Source organism: Palaemon carinicauda, chromosome 9 (genome assembly GCF_036898095.1).
Source record: "Palaemon carinicauda isolate YSFRI2023 chromosome 9, ASM3689809v2, whole genome shotgun sequence".
Taxonomy (NCBI): Eukaryota; Metazoa; Arthropoda; class Malacostraca; order Decapoda; family Palaemonidae; genus Palaemon; species Palaemon carinicauda.
In genome coordinates this window covers 109449247-109464246 of record NC_090733.1, presented here as the reverse complement: position 1 = coordinate 109464246, position 15000 = coordinate 109449247, and positions in this window count along the sequence as shown.

Below are 15000 nucleotides of genomic sequence, written 5' to 3'. Positions count from 1 at the left end.
GCCTCCTTGATTGATAAGGGCGTGGGACTAACCACATCATCCTAAAAGACTTGATGAGAACTGTAAATTCTTCTTCTTTTCCTTCTCCTTCTTCATCATCTTCTTTAATGTTCCATGTCTCCCATTTTATTAGCAATCAGACCTTCCATGTTCTTCCACCTTTTGGCATCTATAAAATGCCGTTGGTTCTTTTCGCTCTCCTATTGTTATTATTTTTAATCCTTTCATGTACTTCTTTTAACAACTAATAACCCTCAGATTCTTCTATTTTCTGGCATATATAAACTCACTACTCATCATTTTCATATTTGATATTTTCAAAGATATTACAGAAAAATTATTACCAGTCTCTGAGTTATTTTTTATTTGCATCATTTTATGTTTTCCTTTTTACCTTCACCAGAAGGTCATATTTTGATTCGCGTGTATTTATTTATGTTTGTTTGTATGTTGTTTTTTTTCTTGTCAAAAACTATTAGACTGAATCTCATGATATTATTACCCATGGGATAATTACCCATGATCCATGGACAGTTTTATTAGATTTTGGGAGCAATTGGGTCAAAGGTCAAGGTCGAGGCGATGAAAAAGTAAAGAAGTCTTCTTTCTGTATCGTGGGCAAATTTTATGCAATTTTCATGAGACTAGTGCCAAAATGTGCATAATTTAATTGCCTATCTTGTGATTTAGTAGTAATTGTGTCAAATGCCAAGCCAAAAAACGTCTTTTTGACATTTCAAAGTAAATATATCCAATTTGCATAAAACTGGTGCCAAAATGTGCATAATTCAATTTCCTATCTTGTGATATACAACATAATCAAGGTCAAGGTCACAAACAATTCAAAAACCTATTTCTATCTATACTGCGGTCGAATCTTACTAGATTTTGTTGAATGATTCGATATGTCCAAGGACAATTTTATTGGATTTTGGGAGGAATTGGGTCAAAGGTCAAGATCACAACTAGGTAAAAAACGTCCTCTTTGCTATTTAATGGTCAATTTCTATCCAATTAGCATGAACCTATTGCCAAAATGTGCATAATTCATTTGGCTATTTTGTGATGTATCGTTGGCGAAGATATGCGGTCTACCAAGTGTCCGTTCAATCTTTAACTTATCCTTAAAATTGACTATATATAACTAATAATGCCATGGGATTTCCTTAACCATTTCTGAGACGTGACGATACATGAGAGAGGAATAATGTTATACCATGCAATGGAGTATGCTCTAGGCTAAATAGATTATTATAGTAAATCAATGAAACAGATACATTACAAGAGATGTATGCTGTACCGAATGAGAATTCAAGATACCATGTTGTATTTTTTTACTTCTGACCTAAAAATTAAACCTGAACATCTTTATCTTTGAAAAGAAATAGATATGTAACAAAAAAATGATCAGGCTTATTACTTAGGGACTATTTGCTTAGATATAGAATCATGCAATTATTAATAATTTCTGCTGAAGGTATAAATATGATTTTATTCAAATTTACGAGAAGTTAACCATTAAAGGAAAACACATACTTGATACAAATTAATTTTCCGGTGGAGATAATTACAATGAAACTTCATTTTCAATCAGTTCATTTCGTATTAGAAAACCTCTAAAGTAATTTAGATTAAATCTAAATTTATTTGTAGTATACAGAACTGGTCATGATAAAGGTGTTTAAACAAGAATAAAAAAGACAAGACTAAATTGTGTTCTTGCAAAACCTAGTTTGAGAGCACCCAACTCCACCGCCATGACCTCATTTTAAATTAGACCTGCAAATTTGTTCCTAAAAGAATTTAGCGACCATCGTCCTCCTTCGCAGAATTTCTTTTAATACTTCTTTTCTATTCCTTTATCGCCACTTCCTCCCCTTTTATCTTAAATTGCCATTCTCTTTAAAAGAAAGGAGATTGACTCGTGAGATTGACAAGAATGATGGTAGAAAGATTTAGAAAATAGATTTCTCAAACATCAAGTGACAGACTTTTGTCTTGTAGTTAGTTGGTCCCTGAACTGTCTTAAATATTGATGACATTGCTAAGGGAAGAATATAATAAGTCCAATTTATTTACTGTATGCTTTTTAATACAAAACATTTGCGCAGTAAACAAAATCATAGGCCACAGTTAGCTAATTTTATATCTTCATATTCAGCGAGAGTAGAAAACCCTCTTGTACATATGTTCCTTTAGAGTCAAGAAATGTGTGTCGTAGAAAATTGTCTTTCTTGAATATTAAACGAAGATGATGAATAAGGAAAAACATTTTCAAAACGTAGGAATTCGCAGAAAGAGCTACACAGATATAGTCCTCCCTTCTATAAAATAAGGAGGAAGTGTCTGGCTATGTATATAAATATATTTCTTTCATGTCACGCTCAGCAACATAGGGTAGAGGGAGTAGCCCCACCCTGGCGAGAGAGAGTGTTTTAATCACAAATGTATTCCTTTCCGTATTAATCTGATTAATTATTCAATTGCGTCAGGCCTAGGTAAGACACGAAAGTTAAGGAGGCAATTGCACACTCCTCAACCAATAAATAGATCAAAGGATAATCGTGACAAAACACGACATGAATGGAATTAGAATGGAAGCTGTTGTTTTGGGAGTAATATTCGATAACAGACGATTTGAAAAGAATACAGACAAGAAAATCTTTGCAATCCTCACGGAATAGGCGGAGATTAACGTAGGTAAGCGGGGGTTTTCAAAAGGAGCTTGCTTTTGGGAACAATGATAGGCTTCTTGATCCAAATCTGCTTCGTCACTTATAAAAGAGAAGCCGCTTTTGCAGTGTATTTTTATCGGTCGATATTTGACATCCCGATGTAATGGTGTAAACTGCTTGGCCTCAAAATGAATTAGAGATCAGGTAGTGCTTCTTAGGTCCGATAAACACGAATACACTGAGGTTCATATCAGTTGAACACGAAAGCTTTTTGTATTTATTTATTTATTTGTATACTTTTATGTTTGTTTGTTTGTTTGTGACTCGCATAACTCAAAAACTATTTGACCGAAACTCAAAACACTTGTTGGGATGATTGGTCATTATCCAAGTACAATTTTATTAGATTTTAGGATGGATTGGGTCAAAGGTCGATGTCACGAAAATGTCAATAAATTTCTATCCGATTTGTAGGAAACGTGCCAAAATGTGCATAATTCAATTGCATATATTATGATATACAGCTGATATAGGCGAATGTATGCGCTCTACCGAGTGCTCGTTGTAGTTTAGATATGAAATTATGCCGCTTGAATTCAGGACGATTCTTTTTCTTGTCCTACATAGAATTCATTGGTAACAACTTTTAACTGCTGAACTGGTAACGGTGGAATACAAAATTGAGGCAAGAAAAGAAAGATGGGGTAAAGCTGTAACGGTGAAATACAAATTTGAGGCAAAGAAAAATGAGCAAAAGCTGACGTATGCAGAACGATTTATCACTGCTTACTAAGCTGGCTTGAACGAGAGATAAAAAAGAAGAAATGGATTTTAAACATGTATAAATATTTTTTGGCAACCAGGAGAGAAAAAATACAAAAGAAAGTCCAGGTTTGATTAATTGATAGAAATATTAAAGGAAGAAGCACTGTATTACTATTTCCTTTGACTATGAGAAAAGACTTAAATGGAGTGGTCTTAAAAGTACATAAATCTCTTTATGGAAGCCAGATTAAATATCCAACCGCAAAGAATATATTGCTGTACATATTTTGATAAATTGTACAAAAGGAAGCTTCACGAGACATAAAAAAATTGTATGAAAATATCTAGTTGGTAACTAATTCGTGTTTGCTTCAAATTTACTCAGGTTTCAATTTGAAAACAGAAATTAAAAACTAGTAAAAAATACTGAATCATGTACAGTAAGTTCCGTAACGGGTAAACACGTAATTCAAACCTATTGAAACTTCAAGTAATTCATCGTTACAGTTTCCAAATGAGTAGCTCGTGATTGGTAAGCTAATGTGCTGAAAAAATATATGAAACGAGAGACAAAAAGGAGACGCAATTTCAGTAAAAAGGAAAATCCTCTATGGCAAGTTGGTAAAAAACAAGAGAGAGAGAGAGAGAGAGAGAGAGAGAGGAGAGAGAGAGAGAGAGAGGAGAGAGAGAGAGAGAGAGAGAGAGAGAGAGAGAAAGGAACCAAAATTACATGCATTTAGGGATTTAGAGATATAGATAATTTCATTTCATGATTGTTTTAAAGGGTAAATGCTGGTTTCAACTACGGAACCCAACCGTACGCTACAAAACACAAATTAATAAGCAAGTTTCCTAATTCTTTTATAGGAAAATGATAAAAGAGTAATGAAACAAACGAGGTGATATGCAGATTTATTATTATTATTATTATTATTATCATTATTATTATTATTATTATTATTATTATTATTATGTTGTCTAGGGAACATGGTAACGAGAAGATTTGCCTTCTGCCGCCAAGATATAAAAAAACTCCTATTTCAAACCTACTGCTATAACGTATACGGCTGCTCGCTATGGGCAAACTCAAGGCCAATATAAGGCTCTATATTGGCCTTTAGCCCAGGGGCATAGTAAGAAATATGAAACCAATTGTTCAAATTGTTCTAAAAGCACCAAAATTGGCACACATGTGGATTAATACATTCTGAACAATTTTGGATATGGAGGCATTCAAGATTCTCCCCGTAGCACATTTGGCGGCCATTTTTCAAAATGGCCGCTATTTACCGTTAGCGTCATTGAATATGTACCATAATTTGTCTTTTTGTGGATGCTAAAGGTGATAAGTGTGCTAGAGGTGATAAGTATTGTACAATTACACATACTTCTGTGCTTACCAAATAATTTGGCTACCATTTCACAAGAAAATGAATTTTACTTTGCAGCGGCAGCGTTGGTGGCAGTGACGGCGGCTGCAGTAATAGTATAGTGTTGATAGTCATGGTGCTTGTAGTAGTAACTTGTGGTAACATGGTGGTGTTTTGTGTCTTTGCAGGTGAGGCAGCAGCAGCACCACCTGACATCAGAGACGCGTTGTTCCAGACTGCAGCCATGGCAAAGAAGTTCCAACTGGTCGATACTTTTGAGCAACGTACTCCCACAACACCTCCTGAGACAAACTGGAAGCTGTGTCTTGTATGTCAAGAGGAGACAACAGAGTCACTTGTCTGCCCAGTACTGTCTAAACGCCGAGACCCTGGGAGTGGATACACGACAATGGCTGCAAACTTGGTCAAATTTGATGAACTCGGAGAACTGCCAAGAACTGTTCAGTTACAGAGACTAGATGAAGGACAAGGTGTTGAGGCGACAATGGTTGCCCACCAGGCCAAGTGGCATAAAAACATGTATGCTCAAATACAATAACACAATGCTACGAAGAGCAGAGAAGAGACGCATCGCAAGCAGCTCAGCATTTGATAGTACTGACAATGTCCAGGCCAAGCGCGCCAGAACACACTCTTCAGAAGCCACTACCAGCGGCACCTCCTGCTTTTTCTGTGGAAAGTCTGGCACAGAGACCCTACATGAAGTAACAACCTTCCAGGTGGACACACGCGTACGGAAGTGTGCAGCGCAAGTTGGGGACAATGAACTCATAGCCAGGCTCAGCATGGGTGATATGGTGGCTCTGGAGGCCAAGTACCATTCCAAGTGTTTGTTGGCTCTTTACTATCGTGCAAAGACCACTGTAGAAGCCGAGCAGAAAACTGACCATGAAGGTGTAATGTCAAGAATCGTCCTGGCTGAACTGGTCCTGTATATCGAGGAAACCCACCTAGAAGAGGGCACCACCCCAGTCTTCAGACTCGCAGAACTTGTAAAGCTATACACAACAAGAATGGAACAGCTCGGGGTTGTTTTGTGCCAGAAAGTTAATAGCACAAGGCTGAAAGAGCGCCTGTTAGCCCAGATACCAGGCCTGAGATCCCACAGCAAAGGCCGAGATGTTTTACTAGCGTTTGATGAAGACATTGGTGAAGCGCTAGGCAAAGCCTGCGAGCAAGACTGTGACACTGAGGCAGTTCACCTTGCGCGTGCTGCACAGATAGTTCGTCGATATATGTTTGAAGACACTTACCAATTCCGTGGATCATTCCCGGGCGGCTGTCAGGAGGACTCTGTGCCAAACGTACTAGTTGCAATGGTAAATATGGTGCTGGATGGCCCCACCATCAAGAATCAAAGCCATTCCTCTTCAACACAAGCAGCTCTTTCCATTGCGCAGCTTCTCAAGTTCAACAGTGTCAAGCAAAGTCGGAAGCAGGGAGCAACCAAGACACAGGAGCCTCCAGCTGTCAGACACAGTACGTCTCAAGAAACTCCTCTTCCAACCTATGTTGGGCTGATGCTGTATGCTGAAACATGCAAGAGAGGACTTGTGGACAAGCTCTTCTCTCTGGGCCTAAGCATCTCATATGACAGAGTCCTACGTCTTTCTGCCCAGATGGGAAACAGCGTGTGTCAGCTGTACCGCATAGAGGAAGTGGTCTGCCCGCCTACCCTGCGTAGCAATGTGTTCACAACTGCGGCTGTGGACAACATTGACCACAACCCAAGTGCCACCACAGCCAAGAATTCATTCCATGGAACAGGAATCTCGCTTTTTCAACACCCAACGTGTGCAGATGAGGGAGTGGATCGTAGCATTGCTCTCACTGGGCGTGATACTGGATCAAAGACGGTTGAGCCTCTACCAGAATATTACACGGATGTACGTCCTGTTGCTTCTTCTGTCAAAGGGCAATCCCAGCTACTTCTGTGACCTCTCTTAGACGCCACAACTGTGAGCAGCACATAGAAGATGAGTATATGTGGCTGGAGAACACGAGAAGTGTTCTCAAAGATGATGTTGAGGCCTGTGAAAACACATCATGGGCTGCATACCATGCAAGGCACCAAGATCCAAAGCAACCAGTCATCACACCAACGTCCCTGCTTCCCTTGTTCCAGGAGAGTGCTCACACTGTGGCAATGATCAGACACTCTATTGATGTAGTCAGGAGTGCAGTTAAACATCTCAACCCAGGCCAAACTCCAGTTCTGACTTGCGACCAGCCACTATTCACTCTAGCAAAACAGATCCAGTGGAAGTGGCCAAACACATATGGAGAAGACCAACTGGTGGTGATGTTTGGGGAGTTGCATATTGAGATGACGGCACTGAAGACCCTGGGTGACTGGTTGCAGGGAAGTGGGTGGACCCAAGCACTGGTACAAGCAGAGATCACAACTGAAGGAATACAGACTCATTTCTTCGAGCAGCTCACGTCACACGCACCAGAAGAGCACACCAAGTCACAGCGGCTGCGTTGTATAATCTCCAACGTGTATTATTTTGACTAGCAATTTTGCCAGCAATTTGAAATAAAAAAGCAACTTGAGCAATTAAAGTGTGTTCCTGAAATCAGGTACTGGTTATTAGAGGTATTATGTCATTGAGTATTGAAATCTTCATCAAATGTCCACTTTTTCCACAAAATGGCGGCCAGTTTGGGGGCCATTTTTGAGAAGATTCATCTAAATATCTGTTAAACCTTTATTGATGTTAATTCTGATGTAAAAAAAAGGGAATTTTGGCCCATCTAGCACCAAACTAACGACACATAATGAAGTCTATGTAATGACGCTAATGTTAAATGGCGGCCATTTTGAACAATGGCCGCCATATCTTCCTAAGGGCTAATCTTGAATGCCTCCATATCCAAAAATGTTTAGAATATATTAATCTACATGTGTGCCAATTTTGGTGCTTTTAGACCAATTTGAACAATTGGTCTGCTATGCCGCTGTACTACTTGGGAAACTATACGCGTGAATCGATGAGACGTATCACAGTCATTCACAATGATATCCTAAGGCGCCTCACCAATACCCCGAGGCACCATTCAGCTTCAGCGATGTTTGTTGAAAATAGACTGGATAACCATCGCTCTATAGTAAGTCTCACCTCCCGCCTACGATCTAGTGAAAATCCCCTAATTCAAAATGTGCTTGCAAGTGCAGCGAGAATAAAATCCAAAATGTGGGAAACCTGGAATACGGAAGCGTCGGTACAATGAATTGTATTCACTAATATTTGATAGTGTGGCCATGCCAAATCTTCATCACTAAATAACTTTGGTATGATAGCCAGTAATGTTATGATAAATGTTTTATTATGTTACATCTTTGATGTCTGGATGTCCTGTATTTCCTTCACACCACCTGCTTAGTGACTAGATTTTTTTTCTCCCCAGTGTTCTTTCATTATTCAAGCAATTTCTGTTCCATCATATTTATCATTGTCATCTCCATTTCTTTTCTTTCTCCCTCTCTTTTTGTTTGCTGATATGTATGTTATCATCATTGTTAAGCGTTAATTCTATTGTGATTTTGTTACCCAGACCTTAGAACTCAGTGGGCAACCTGCTAATTGATGTTTATAATATATCACTGATATTATTGCATATCTCATCTTTTTTTTTTACCGATGTCAAAAGTGTAAGATCACTGTACCCTTATTGTAACTCTGTAGGCTATATGGCTTTTGCTGAAATAAAGATTAATATTATTATTATTATTATTATTATTATTATTATTATCATTATTATTAGCTAAACTACAATTGAACGCCCACAGCACTGAGCAGGCCTAAATGGCTCATCATCATAATAATAATAATAATAATAATAATAATAATAATAATAATAATAATATAGGGGGCGTTGCTTTTTACAACTTAAAACAACGTCTGTAAAGAATATGAAGTGTTTTTCCCACCAAGGAATTTCGACTGACGATGTGGGCCATAACGAGGAGACAGAGGGTGTCCCAGTAAAGCCATAAAACTGATTTATGAGGTGTTGACTGATGAGGCAGAAAAGATCATGGGAGGATGCCTTACCAGCTTACGCCCCACATACACTATCACATGCAGATTTCTTCCTCAAGGAAGTATTCAATGCCCCATCCCTTACCGGATGCTCGCATCAGTAACATCCTGTATCAGGGAAAGGCTAGCCTAAGCTAACAACAGCAAGAACAACAATGATTCCCTTGAAATTTTTCTTTTTTTTTTAGCCCCAATGGTGTAAAACCGACTTAAAGAAATTTAATTCTTATCCTTACTTTCGTGATCTAGGGTCAGAGCCTCTCTCTCTCTCTCTCTCTCTCTCTCTCTCTCTCTCTCTCTCTATGTAACGATTTTTTATAATTTCATCTTTTTATTACTAAACCCTTTGCTCCTACTTCTTATTCGCATTCATTTACAAGCATTTTCATAACCACCAGTGGTGTACCTCTGACTCCTTCCATACCATTTTCCATTATTTATTCTCTTTTGACAATAGTTAACAGCCATTTCTCTCTCTCTCTCTCTCTCTCTCTCTCTCTCTCTCTCTCTCTCTCTCTCTCTCTTTTCCAGTTAAGTCCACAGTTCTCTCACCTTTCACCCCTACGCTCAGCTATAAGTCTCGACTCCTGAACACACCGATTCGAGAAAGATGAAAACGGATTCGACCTTAAGAGGCAATTAGTCTTAGCCAGGCTGTATAAATTATGATCTACTCATTTCATTTATGCCAACCAGGTGGCGGCGAGAACGATTATAAATGACGCTACTATTTCAAACCAACGGAATGGCTTGGCGTAGGTTGACAAGGTTAACAGGGGACTGGGGAAGTTTATTTTCTTTCGTATTTCTTCGGCACGAATCTGGATTGTCTTGAAAGTACAATATGACTCTCTCTCTCTCTCTCTCTCTCTCTCTCTCTCTCTCTCTCTCTCTCTCTCTCTCTCTCTCTCTCTCTCTCTCTCTCTCTCTCTCTCTCTCTCTCTCTCTCTCTCTCTCTCTCTCTCTCATGTATTTGTAATGTAAATGACTCAGAGTTGCAATTATTCCTGTAAAACGGGAGATGTGCATAAATGCATAAATATAATTTGGTGACAGACACAGTGGACAAGATTACGAAGACTATTCTCGTCTCATTCTCTCTTGAAGGGGAAAATTGCGTGTGATGAATATGATATATATGTATATATATATATATATATACACACACACACATATATATATATATATATATATATATTTATATATATATATATATATATATATATATATATTTATATATATATGCACGTATAAATACAATATATATATATATATATATATATATATATATATATATATGTATAAACACATATATATGTACGTATAAATACAGTACATATATATATATATATATATATATATATATATATATATATATATACACATATATATATAACGCAACAACAAATGTAGCCGTTTCTGGTCCACCGCAGGACAAAGGCCTCAAATATGTCAATTCAACTCTGGGGTTTGACCAGATTTCATAACCACGCTGGCTAGTGCGGATTGGAGAGGGTGGGCGATTTTTGTCTGAACGCTCACAGCAAACTAACCTACCATGGGTGGCCCTGACTATTATTGCTTTGCTGATCATGGGGATACGCAAACCCCACTCAGAAAATATATACACACACAAACACACACACACACACACATATATATATATATATATATATATATATATATATATATATATATATATATATATATATGCGTGTGTGTACCTTTGGAATTATTATTATTATTATTATTACTATCCAAGCTACAACCCTAGTTGGAAAAGCAAGATGCTATAAGCCCAGGGGCTCCAACAGGGAAAAATAGCTCAGTGAGGAAAGGAAATAAGGAAATAAATAAATGGAGAACAAATTAACAATAAATAATTCTAAAATAAGAAACAACGTCAAAACAGACATGTCATATAATAAACTATCAACAACATCAAAAACAAATATGTCATAAATAAACTATAAAAAGACTATGTCTACCTGGTCAACAAAAAAGCATTTGCTCCAACTTTGAACTTTTGAAGTTCTACTGATTCAACCACCCGATTAGGAAGATCATTCCACAACTTGGTCACAGCTGGAATAAAACTTCTAGAGTACTGCGTAGTATTGAGCCTCGTGATGGAGAAGGCCTGGCTATTAGAATTAACTGCCTGCCTAGTATTACGAACAGGATAGAATTGTCCAGGGAGATCTGAATGTAAAGGATGGTCAGAGTTATGAAAAATCTTATGCAACATACATAATGAACTAATTGAACGACGGTGCCAGAGATTAATATCTAGATCAGGAATAAGAAATTTAATAGACCGTAAGTTTTTGTCCAACAAATTAAGATGAGAATCAGCAGCTGAAGACCAGACAGGAGAACAATACTCAAAACTAGGTAGAATGAAAGAATTAAAACACTTCTTCAGAATAGATTGATCACCGAAAATCTTGAAAGACTTTCTCAATAAGCCTATTTTTTGTGAAATTGAAGAAGACACAGACCTTATATGTTTCTCAAAAGTAAATTTACTGTCGAGAATCACACCTAAAATTTTGAAAGAGTCATACATATTTAAAGAAACATTATCAATACTGAGATCCGGATGTTGAGGAACCACCGTCCTTGACCTACTTACAATCATACTTTGAGTTTTGTTAGGATTCAACTTCATACCCCAAAATTTGCACCATGCACTAATTCTAGCTAAATCTCTATTAAGGGATTCACCAACCCTAGATCTACATTCAGGGGATGGAATTGATGCAAAGAGAGTAGCATCATCTGCATATGCAACAAGCTTGTTTTCTAGGCCAAACCACATGTCATGTGTATATAGTATGAAAAGTAATGGGCCAAGAACACTACCCTGTGGAACACCAGATATCACATTCCTATAATCACTATGGTGCCCGTCAACAACAACTCTTTGAGATCTATTACTTAAAAAATCAATAATAATGCTAAGAAACGACCCACCCACTCCCAACTGTTTCAGTTTGAAAACAAGGGCCTCATGATTAACACGGTCAAAGGCAGCACTAAAATCAAGGCCAATCATACGAACTTCCCGACCACAATCAAGGGATTTCTGTACAGCATTGGAGATTGTAAGAAGGGCATCACATGCTCCAAGGCCTTTACGAAAACCAAATTGCAAACTAGGGAGTAGATGATTACCTTCAGCAAACCTATTAAGACGTTTTGCCAGAAGACGTTCAAAAACTTTAGATAATATGGGAGTTATGGAAATTGGGCGCGAGCCATTTCATATTGAGATGCAAAGAAACGCATTCAATAGAAATCCGGACATGACTCCTAATCGGTTACACATTTAAATATTGTAAGACGTTTAGAAAACGTTACTTTTTTAATGAAATATACGTAATAAGTATCTATATAAAAGGACGGATGCGATAAAAGGAAACTAGAGAACAAAATAAAATAAAGTGAACATCTGTGTCTATACCACACACATGTATCCACAAACAGATTAAGATTTAAGGATATACAATCACGAGAAACCAAATTTATGTAACTTGCAAATTTGGAAGTATTCTTTAGATATAAGTAAATTTAGTTTATAGAATACGTACCTTATATTCATGAAATTATTAAAGCTTTATTCTATAAAACTGGATTAAACAAATTTTTGTCATACATAAAATAGGGCACAATAACCCGAGTGTTTATTCGTATGCGTCCGTATAAAATATCCCATCTCTCTCTCTCTCTCTCTCTCTCTCTCTCTCTCTCTCTCTCTCTCTCTCTCTCTCTCTCTCTCCACTATGTATTTCCTTTCTTTGGAGGAAGCTTTAAGTTTATGTCACTGAGCTTGAACTACAATTTCTCTCTCTCTCTCTCTCTCTCTCTCTCTCTCTCTGATTTTTTTACCAACTTGCAATACATTCTTTGCGGTAGGATATTCAATCTGGCTTCCATAAAGAGATTTATGTACTTTTAAGACCACTCCATTCAAGTCTTTTCTCATAGCCAAGGGGAATAGTAATACAGTGCTTCTTCCTTTAACATTTCCATCAATTAATCAAACCTAGATTTTCTTTTGTATTTTATCTCTCCTGGTTGCCAAAAAATATTTCTACAAGTTTAAAATCCAATTCTTCTTTTTTATCCCTCGTTCAAGCAAGCTTAGTAAGCAGTGATAAATCGTTCTGCATACGTCAGCTTTTGCTCATTTTTCTTTGCCTCAAATTTGTATTTCACCGTTACAGCTTTACCCCATCTTTCTTTTCTTGCCGCAATTTTGTATTCCGCCTTGACCATATCAGCAATTAAAAGTTGTTACCATTAAAATCTATGTGGGACAACAAGATGTACAAGATGTATCGTCCTGAATTCAAGCGGCATAATTTCATCTTTAAACTACAGCGAGCACTCGATAGAGCACATACCTTCGCCTATATCAACTGTATATTATAAGAAAGGCAATTGAAATATACACATTTTGGCACTAGCTTCATGCAAATCATATAGAAATTGACCACGATATAACAAAGAGACATTTTTTACCTTTTCTTGACCTTGACCTTTGACACAATAACTCCCAAAATCTAATAAAATTGTCCTTGTTTCGTGATCAATCATCCCAACAAGTGTTATGAGATTCAGCCAAACAGTTTTCCAGCTATGCGACACTAAAACAAATAAACATAAAATATAAATAAATGCAAAAAGCTTTCGTGGTGGTACCAACCGTGTGTCACACGATCGTACATAGTAACGACATCTCTCTATTTTGTATATAGTCTCTGTTGTATCTTCGTTCTCCCCTCGCACTGATAACGACCTGAATCAACTCGTGGCTCGTCACATGGTCAATCGATATGACTCTCAGTGTATTTGTTTTGATCGGACCTAAGAAGCATTATCTGATCTCTAATTCACTTTGAGGCCAAGCAGTTTACACCATTCCTCGGGATGTCAAATGTGGACCTATAAAAATACACTGCAAAAGCGGCTTCTCTTGTATAAGCGACAAAGCATATTTGGATCAAGAAGCCAATCGTTGTTCCCAAAAGCAAGCTCCTTTTAAAAATTCCCGCCTATTCCGTGAGGATTGCGAAGATTTTCTTGTCTGTATTCTCTTCAAATCGTCTGTTTTAGAATCTTACTCCCAAAACAACAGCTTCCATTCTAATTCCATTCATGACGTGGTTTGTTACGATTAGCATCTGATCTATTTATTGGTTGAGGAGTCTGCAATTGCCAACTTAACTTTCGTATCTTCCTTAGGCCTGACGCAATTGAATTACTAATCAGATTAATACGAAAAGGAATACATTTGTGATTAAACACTCTCTCTAGGGTAAGGCTACTCCACCTATCCCATGTCGCTCAGCGTGACATGAAAGAAATATATTTATATATAGGGGAAGGATTATAATTGTGTAGCTCTCTCTGTGAATTCCAGCATTAATTCCTTTGTAAATATGGTTATTGAAAATAGTTTCCTTATTCATCATCTTCGTTCAATATTCAAGAAAGAAAATTTCCTACGACACACATTTCTTGACTCTACAAGAAAATATGTACAAGAAGCCTTTCAACTCTCGCTGAATATGAAGATACAAAATTAGGTAATTGGAACCTATGATATTGTTTATTATGCATATGTATTGTATTAAAGAGTATACAGTAATCCAATTAGATTGATTATATTCTGCCCTTGGCAATGTCATCAAGATTTAAGACAGTTCAGGGACCACGTAATTACAAGACAAAAATCTTTGTCACTTGATATTTGAGAAATGTATTTTCCAAATCTTTCTACCATCATTCTTGTCAATCTCACGAGTCAGTCTCTTTTCTTTAAAAGAGAAAGGCAATTTAAGATAAAAGGGGAGGAAGTGGCGATAAAGGAACAGAAAAGAAGTATTAGAAGAAATTCTGGGAAGGAGGGCGATGGTCGCTAAATTCTTTTAGGAACAAATTTGCAGGTCTAATTTAAAACGAGGTCATGGCGGTGGAGTTGGGTGCGGTCAAACTAGGTTTTGGGAGAACACAATTTAGTCTTGTCTTTCTTATTCTTGTTTAAACACCTTTATCATGACCAGTTCTGTATACTACAAATAAATTTAGATTTAATCTAAATTACTTTAGAGGTTT